Source organism: Nicotiana tabacum, chromosome 1, assembly GCF_000715075.1.
Source record: "Nicotiana tabacum cultivar K326 chromosome 1, ASM71507v2, whole genome shotgun sequence".
Classification (NCBI taxonomy): Eukaryota; Viridiplantae; Streptophyta; class Magnoliopsida; order Solanales; family Solanaceae; genus Nicotiana; species Nicotiana tabacum.
Genome location: NC_134080.1, coordinates 61,522,379 through 61,532,519, shown reverse-complemented (window position 1 = coordinate 61,532,519; position 10,141 = coordinate 61,522,379). Strand labels below are relative to the sequence as shown.

General features: G+C 36.1%; 1 long non-coding RNA gene across 1 annotated transcript; it reads right to left on the bottom strand.

Moving 5' to 3' along the window:
* Positions 1-869: 869 nt before the first annotated feature.
* On the bottom strand, positions 870-3,749 carry LOC107806654 (uncharacterized). Its single transcript, XR_001652740.2, has 3 exons — positions 3,606-3,749; positions 2,823-2,914; positions 870-1,692 (listed from the first exon to the last, which is right to left on the bottom strand). It is a non-coding gene; the product is annotated as an uncharacterized LOC107806654 (long non-coding RNA).
* Between the last annotated feature and the right edge of the window lie 6,392 nt (positions 3,750-10,141).

Sequence of the window (10,141 nt, the reverse complement as noted above, 5' to 3'; positions counted from 1 at the left end):
TTCTACTAGATTGCTCGTGCACTTGTGACACCGGATTTTGGGAATTTCTAGTAGATACTTATGATTTTTTATCTATTAATATCACTATTTCACTCTTACATTTTATTTTATACATTACATCACCATGGCTATTTATTCTTGATTTTTTTATTAAATAAAATTCATGACTTTAAAAGGAATAAAATGAACATTTAAATGGATAGTTCATTGTTGGTTTGCCTAACGGTAACGTTGGGCGCCATCAAGGCCTACAATGGAAATTGGGTCGTGACATTCTATTATTTGGCTTATGAATGAACTTAATGACGAGCGCAAAATACAATACAAAATTATTGCTCGCTAGTCAAAGATAATATAGTTTAATTATCGTCTCCAAATGGATTAGATTTAAATAGTGTTTGAATAATCTTCAGTTGACTACTATCCAGGAAAACTAACACTTGATTTGATGACTATTACTATGATTAACTATTAAAAATTAAGCAATTAACAATTGATCACAAAAGATAGCATATGAGCAACAAAGAAATATCAATGAGAGAAATAAGTGTATTTGGCTAGATATGTGCAAGATAATTAACTTGGGATTCAATTCTTGAGTTAATTCACTCTATAATACTGTTGATTATCATGAATTCAACAGATGATCAAATTACACTTGAAGTTAAGGTTCCTCTTTCGATTAAAAGTTAATTTCATTAATTAATCCAATTGAAGCACGATAAACAATTGCAAGAATAAAATGTTGGTTATGTTCTAAAGTGTAACTTCTCGCGAATATTTTCCTATTTTCTAGTTTGATTAAGAATTCAAGAGGCTCTTTCGATTAGCTATTTGAATCATGAATTTAAACTAGAATATAAGATGTAAAGAAATTCAATATCAAGCTCCTCTTTCGATTAAGCAAAATAAGAAACAACTCCATAATATGAACTAAAACTACATCAATTAATTCCATCAATTATCAAGAATCGAATCCCTAATCAAGTTATCAAAACACTGTATCTGTCAACACCCTAATGGAATTTACTCCATAGCTATGGAAAAAACCATCTCAATAAGGTTTAAACACAAAGAAAACATCAATGACAATGATTCGATACAAACTCTCATATTGCACCGCTCGTTGGTTGAAATCTTGATGAATTCTTGAGTCCTTTTGCCTTGGTTGGTTCTCCAATCATTCATACGTCAAAAGTACTTCAAAAAATATATTTCTAGTGTATTTATACCATGTAGAAATAAATCCGGACAAAACTACCCTCTATGAGCCGAAATAGGAAAACCTGCAAACCTATTACACTTCATGCGTCACATAGTGCGTCGCAGGCTGCATCGCATCAGTGTACTTTACTCAGTTGCAAACTCTCTGAACTCCGCATGTTTGGCAAAATTTTGCCTTAGTGCATCGCACCATGCATTGCAGTCTGCGTTGCAGCAAATCTTTTTCTTATCAGACCAAAGAAACCCAGTCTCTGAACTTGTCAAACTTCTAACGCATTTTTGCACTAATGCATCACACCATGCTAGGCTTTGTGCGTTGCATTAGTGCATTTGTCCGGACCTTGCAATTTTTTCCCACTTTCGTATCCAACGCCTGTCCAAGAGCCCCGGATGCGATCCTAGTTTAATTCTTTAGATTTTACTCAGACTTCAAAGCTCCGATTTATCCTTTTAACTCGAAATCATTTCCTGCAAGACATAAAACACATCATAAGTGCAAATCACCATTATTTAAGCTCACACACACGTAAAATGCAGTAATTAGGGTGTAAAATACAGCTAAAACATGGTTTTCTAGCCTACCATCAACACCCCACGCTTAGACTATTGCTTGTCCTCGAGCATTCAAACTACACTTCACATAGGGAAGACCTCTTCATTATACAACATTCCTAACACATCATGCCAAGAATATTAAAAATAGACTAAGCACCATATCATAACATCCTAACCTCAAGACTCTACTCAAAAGCACCACATATTTTTCACAACTTGTTCAGTTACTCTAACACAAAGGTCAAAGGCTTTACCTTACCTTTGCAAATCATGTGCCATCACACAAACACTACAGAGTAGTTTCACACACAATAAAATTCAAGAACAAATAGGAACTCAAGATAGAAAGAATTCACTCACTTTAAGAAATAAAATTCATGCGCCACAGAGAATGTATCATAGGCTTGACCGTAGTGTAATACTCTACTAATTGAGCTCATTCAGTCAAGGATCAAGTAGGACTATTTTGGTTGTAATGCAGGCTGAGGAACGGGTAAGATATATATAGATATAGTGGCTACACCTCCCTGAGCACTTTAATATATTTACATTAACAATTCAAATATCACACTTGTGTTGAACCAATTCCCAACCTTCACATCATATTAACACCAAGGTCCCGATTCCCTTAAGCACAGATAAAACAATATTTACCACTAGTATGAAATAAATTTCTTTATAATATATACAAACACCAACATTTCTGTCACGGCGCAAACCGATGGGCCGCCATGGGAATCTGATACCTTACTCAACTGAGTACCAACATAACGTATCTTTTCATGTCATACTATCATAGATAATTGAGCCGGAGAGGCTTCCGTGAAATGGGTAGAATACAACAAGTGATGTCAACTTATACATAAGCAATATGGGCCTCTAAGACCAAAATAATCACTTGAACACTGAACATAGGCTGACAAGGCCATACAATCTTTTACGTACATGACATCTGTCTACAAGCCTATAAGAAAATATAATTTTCATAAAGGTCAGGATAGAGTCCCACCATACCAAATAATACACATCTAACTCATACTAACCAGAAAAGCAACTCCGAAACAAATGGAGCGCACCAACATCTTCCTCTGAGCTGATAGCCTACATGGAGGGCTCCCAAACTGTCTATCAGGACCTGCAGTCATGAAACGCAGCATCCCCAGGCAAAAGGGACATCAGTACGAATAATGTACTGGATATGTAAGGCATATAAGTACATAACATACATGGAGGAAATATAGAGTAAATGACTCCACCTATATGTTTGAATAACTTTGTAAATCATGAAATTATTATAGTATCATGCATATGCATATGAATGTCATGTCGTGCATAGGTATATGTTTCATAACATCATCAGCCTCTGAGGGCATCCCATCATATCATCTTGGCCATTGTGGGCAAAATCATCAATGTATACCAGTTGATCAGGTGGTGGTGCGTATATAATGCCATAACCTTTCCCGTATCCCATATACATATATATACATATATATATATATATATATATACGCGTATATAATGCCATCTGGTCATGGTTCAATGTACATGAATGCAATGCATGAAAAGTACGTTAATAAAATCCTTCGGAATGTCATAAGACCATTTTGCCTTTGAGTGATATCATAAAGTAAACTCTTTTCTAATTTCATATTTTTCTGAGACCCATGAACAGATGATAAAAAATTATGACACATGGAAATTAAAGAACATAAATATCTCTAATACTTCTATGAATAGAGTCATTTATGGAATTTGTGCCTTTGCACATTTCATTTGTGTTGTATAGATCATGCCAAAAGAAAGAAGGGATAGCCTTAACATACCTGTTCCTTGAATTATTTGCACGAAATGAAGCTTCTGCTTTAATGAAAGAACGAAGCTTCTGCTTCTTTGAATTGAACAAAATTTTTGCTTAGGATTAGAATGTCTCCTTACATTTAAGTGTTAGCATATGTTTCTGAAGCTTTTTGCTTTGGGAGGAAAGATTATGTAAAATGAAATCAATAAAAACCAAGCTTTGTAATAAGGAAACCAAATTGGAAAAGTCTTATACGTAGGTGTCACTATGTACCTAACTTTAGGTGGCCACCTAAAACATTATGACTAAGAGTCATAAATCTTAGTAGTGGCTTGCTACCACGTCTTATTTCCACACTTCAATAATTAACTAGGTAATGTCCCGTTACTCGGTAATTAACCAATTTCCCGTATAATTAAGAATTATCTCCACTTACTTAAAATACTACTCTATTTTAACATACCTTGTACACTTTATGGTCATGTAGTACCTTGTATGACACTAGTCCATAAATACTGGGTATTTTAGCTCGGGCCGTATTTTACCCCAAAATGCCAAACTTGGACAAAATTTATTTTCTTTGACTTGCTCCACCTTTCAATTTCATGAATTTACTAATCACTTGTGAATAGCATAATCCTTATAATCTCCAAATAATCTTTTACTTGGACTGATGTCAATTACCTTACGACAAATTCAACGTAAAATACTTCATGGTGCAACATCGTCGTAACTTAATAGTGCGAAGCGTGACGTCACCGTAATGTAATACGGCTAGGTGCAACACCGTCGTAACTTAATACTGCGAAGCTTAACATCACCGTAATGTAATACTGCTGGGTGCAATACTGTCGTAACTTAATACTGCAAAGCGTAACATCATCATAATGTAATACTGCAAGGCATAACATCATCGTAATATATTACTGTAGAGGGTAACATCATCGTAATATATTACTGCAGAGCATAACATCGACGTAATATTGCGGAGCGTAACATTATCCCCCCTTTGGAACATTCGTCCTCGAATGCTGACTGATGCACTTATCATTTTCTTAACTTATATCTTCCGAATACTTTAGAACCTCCCTTTCCATCTAGGCGACGAGTCTGTGAATAAGTCCAAAGTCCAAGGCACTCCCCTCTTAGGCCTCCTTCTCACACCATAACTTGTAGTCGAAATCCTTACAATCTCGTTACTGTTGCTACTTTTCATCATGCAGTCTGTACAATTTTGACCTTGTAAGTGTGCCCAATCTCTAGGATTCATATGTAGAGCTTGATAAGATGTCCCTTTGGGCATCTATGAGTATACTGAAGTTCTTCGCTTGGTACTTTGTTGAATTCACGAATATTTCTATATCTCATCGCATAGGTCCGTTTAGCCATCCGTATGAATTTATTGCCATAACTCTTTAATTTATTGTTGATGAGGTCTGCGACCAAATCCCAGCTTACTCTCATTGCTTATTCTATATGTATAAATTTAAGTCCTTTAATGCTTCCTCATTACTGTTTGTCTTAAGAATGACGGCCTAATCTCATCTCATATTTTGTGACTTTTGTCCATCCATTGTTGATTCACCTCAATATTGATCTACAATATACCACTGATGACTTGAAACTTCTTACGTAATACCTTGCCACTGGGGCTTACGTTGCATCAAGGAATATTCGAAGTAATTTTCCTGATCCACTTAGTGGCGATACCGTACTTCAATAACCCTATTCTATAGCATCCCAAGGTGATTCTCTTACGTGAGTATTTTAATCCCATACAATTCATGAATCCTTTTTTTTCTCTTTTTTTTTTCAAATCATGACTCAATCGAAGGTCCAAACGTCATCCTTTATCTATCACAATTACGCCCTTATTCTACAATTATAGCAGCATTCCATCTCTTCTAAATACTACTTATGAAGGGTAACTCCTTTGAGTCCATTCAGGCTATACTGAGCTTACTATAACATAGAGAAGCCATTAGCTCCCTTGTTTTCATGGGCCTAATCCCGAGGACTTATCCATTCTCGTCACTTTCTCACTCGCCTTTTCACGTTCTTACATCATGTCATAAAACTTTGTCGCTTTACTATACTTTGGCTTGCGGCCTATACATATCTATTTATACTACTCGTAATCTTCCTTCAACTTGCTTGAATTTCCTTGTATTATTTTAGAACATCAAGCGAGACATCACATCGTCTCTATCTCTTCTTTACATTCTTAACTAGACCTCTCGATACCTAGAAATCATTGACTAGAACATATGCCACTGACGATGCCGAATATCATTCTTGGATATTGAATCCCCGCACTTCTAGCCTTCTATTTGAAGTATGAACTATTCACAACCTTCTGCATCTCGTACATCATTTACCTTTACCTTACGTACTTAAAGTTTCATATCACGTCTTTTATCTCCTTAATGGCCTTCCTTCCATATAGGTAGAATTCACATCCATAATTTAAAACTCTATTATAATATTTGCACCTCTGGTGCCTATACAATCCGATAGGAGTTCCATACTGAATTCTTATGAGGCTAGTATTTTCTAACCGGCTTTATCGTAGAGTCATTATAGAATATGGTTGTTGTGCTATATCTCTTGCACCTCAATATTATGAGTGATTCTGCTATGTTCTCAATCACTATGTCCATAATTTTCTGGGTTCAATAATCAAACTCCTAATTTACTTAGTTGATGTAACTCTTTAGTTTTCTCTTTCCTCTGGTCAACCTTTACGTAGGCTTAAGCTATCTTGCGATCTGCGGCTCATTGTATTAGTTATTACTTTTAGCCCTTCATGGCGCTATGGGATATGCATGATACAATCCTTTAACAACTTAATCCTTCATCTGTGACCTGGTCTCATTTCTTTCTTTTAACATATACCAGAATCTTCTATGGCTGTATATGTTGTATGTATAAAACTCTGAACCCCTACACGCGTTCATAATGTAACCAACTCCAGATCATTGATAGAATAATCCCTTTTTTTCATCTTAGCTTTCTTTAAACGTAAGCTATTATTTTTCCTGATTTTTCTGCCCCTTGTTGCATCCATACTTAGCTTATCTTAGTGCCCACATATTTGAAATTCCATCACTTCTGATTTTACTCCCTGTTCATTAGCCACTGTAGGTGCCACTTTCTTAGGAAGTTCATGCAATGTTGTTTTGAGACTAGTGTCACATGAGCATTTCCTCTTTAGGTCATTGTGCCGAGGTTGAAGCCTTCTTCCTTATTTTCTCAGCTAGTCTTTCGTCGTAGTACACAGGGAAGACCCTCTGACTCTTGTAAAGTTGTGAGCCTATTACATCGTATACTTGACGAAACTTCTGATGTCCTTCCTTGCCTATACTTATCCGTAGTTACTTATCTCCACGCCCTTGTTCTTGTAAGGTTGCTCCTGAACTGATATTTTGATTGCCTTCCCAGTGGCACTTTATTTTATCCCTGTAACACTCATACGGTACCTTTAACTACCCCGACTCCTATTTGAATATATCTCAAGTATTATAATGATATTACTGCCAGAGGCTGAATTCTCCATGTTGGAGTTTACTACATTTATCTTGCATGATCTGCTGATTTGTCTGTAACTTCATGTCTAGTCATGACTAGGCTCTTCCTGAATCAACTACTACTTACTCGTTAGCCTATTATTATATCCATATTCTGCGTAATCTTTCTTGGGTTATTTCCGTTTATTACTTACCTTATGTACTGGCTCCTTATTTATCAATAATATCCCGTGCAGGAACCCTTACCTCCCTTACAGTAATTCTTCTATACCAAGGATAACAAAATCCCTCGCTCGCGATGGTGACATTTAGCATAACTGGCACATACAATCTCTTAAGCTTAACTTGTTCACATTGCTTGGTTTAGGGAAGCGTCTCCCTGAATGACCATTCTCTAAATTCATCATGGATCTTCTTCTGTTGTCCATTCTATTATTGCCGGAATGCAATGTGAAATTCTCATGATGCTGACTATTATCAAATCACTCAGTTCCTTATTCATGTTTAGTTTATCTTATTCACCAGTCCATACTGATTTTTATTACTTTAGGGTCTAACTTTTCCTTCTGGTAGTCGCGTTGGAGTCATGAGCTCATTTATCGAAATGAGGATATAACTTTATGACCTATACTCATTTGTTGTCTCAAGGCCTGTCACCCCTCGTCCCTTCCTTCAACTGGCTATAGACTCTGTAATACTGTCATTTTTTTACCGTCGTTATCCTTGCATTACACCTTATTCTTAATGCTTCCTTATCTCTCTTCTTATTTTCCTGCTAATATTTTTGACTATCACTTTCTTTTGAAAACTTCAACATGACAATCTTTTGCTTTTAGCTCCCCTTGCTTCATCCATTGGCTCTTTGGGTTGCCAAGCATTCTCGTTCTGCTAGGGATGGAAGCCATACTAAGGTAATATTTATCCCTTTAAGGCTTCCAGTGCCTATCTTTATTGTACTCATATCTAGCTGTACTATTTTAGAGTGCACCATCTGGGTGTCTCATAAAGAGATCTATTAGCACATTTGCAATATCCTTCGGAAATGTCAATTGATGCAAACAATTCATCCATCATATCTTCTTATACTACTTCTATTAACCCCCATAGGGCATATCTGGAATGGGTGCAACCAATTATATATACCTTTGTTACTATTGAATATAACTCAAAAAGCTTATGTTCCTCTGCCTCAATTATAAACGCTGTTAACCTTCATTAAATGGGAGCCTCGTACCCTTCTTCATCTTGTTTCTTTTACTTGTTGAAACTTGTATTTATCTTTTTAATATCTCGTTATCATTCAATATAAAGATGGATAGACATTTCTTGCCTTAAGGCTTCTTATCAGGAAGCTTACACCTTTCAGTACACCCATGATCTTCTAAAGACCTCACATTTACTTGTCGTAGGCATGTTACAAAAATCCAATTCCTCTGAATCACCTTTCCACAACTATATCTCTTTCCAATCCTTCTTTCTAGATGTAGGTATCATCTTATTACAGAAAAAAAAGAATTTCGGAATTTGAATTCTTATAAATGAGCTCTACCACACGATCTAGAGTAAGAAGAAAGAGTGACAATCATAAATGCCCTATAGCCTCCTACTTATAAGTGTGGTGCACGACACACCCATAAATAAGACTCTACTAGACACGACTTGTAGACTTCCTAGGACAGAACTGCTCTAATACTACTTCTGTCATGACCCAAACCGATGGGCAGCAATAGGCACTCGGTACCTTACTCAACCGAGTACCAACATTACGTATCTTTTCATCTCATATTATCATAGATAACTGAGCCGGAGAGGCTACCGTGAAATGGGTAGAATACAACAAGTGATGCCTACTTATACATAAGTCATATGGGCCTCGAAGACCAAAATAACCACTTCAACACTGAACATAGGCCAACAATGCCATACAATCTTTTACGTACATGTCATCTGTCCACAAGCCTCTAAGAATACATAAGTTTCATAAAGGTCGGGACAGAGTCCTGCCATACCAAATAATACACATATAACTCATACTAACCAGACAAGCAACTCCGAAGCAAATGGAGCGCACCAACATCTTCCGTTGAGCTAATAGCCTACTTGGAGGGCTCTCGAACTGTCTAACAGGACCTGCGGGCATGAAACACAGCATCCCCAGGCAAAAGGGACATTAGTACAAATAATGTACTGAGTATGTAAGGCATATAAGTACATAACAGACATGGAGAAAATATAGAGTAAATGACTCCACCTATATGTCTGAATAACTTTGTAAATCATGAAATAATTATAGTATCATCCATATGCGTATGAATGTCATGTCGTGCATAGGTATATGTTTCATAACATCATCAGCCTCTGAGGGTATCGCATCATATCATCTTGACCACTGTGGGCAAAATAATCAATGTATACCAGCTGATAAGGTGGTGGTGCGTATATATAACACCATAACCTTTCCCATGTGTATATAATACCATAACCTTTTCCCATATCCCATATACATATATTTACATATATACGTGTATATAACGCCATCTGGTCATGGGTCAATGTACATGAATGCAATGCATGAAAAATACGTTAATAAAACCCTTCGGAATGTCATAAGAACATTTTACATTTGAGCAATATCATAAAGTAAACTCTTTTCAAATTTTATATTTTCTAAGACATATGAACAGATGATAAAATATTATGACTCATTGAAATTCAAAAACATAGATATCTCTAATACTTCTATGAATATAGTCATTTATGAAATTTGTGCCTTTTCACGTTTTGTTTTTGTCGTATAGATCATGCCAAGCTTTGTTTAGCATATGTTTCTGAAAGTTTTTGCTTTAGGAGGAAATATTGTGTAAAATGAAATCAATAAAAACCAAGCTTTGTAATAAGGAAACCAAATTGGAAAAGTCTTATACATAGGTGTCACTATGTACCTAACTTTAGGTGGCCACCTAAGGCATTATGACTAAGAGTCATATGTCTTAGTAGTGGCTTGCTCCCACGTCTTATTTCCACACTTCAATAA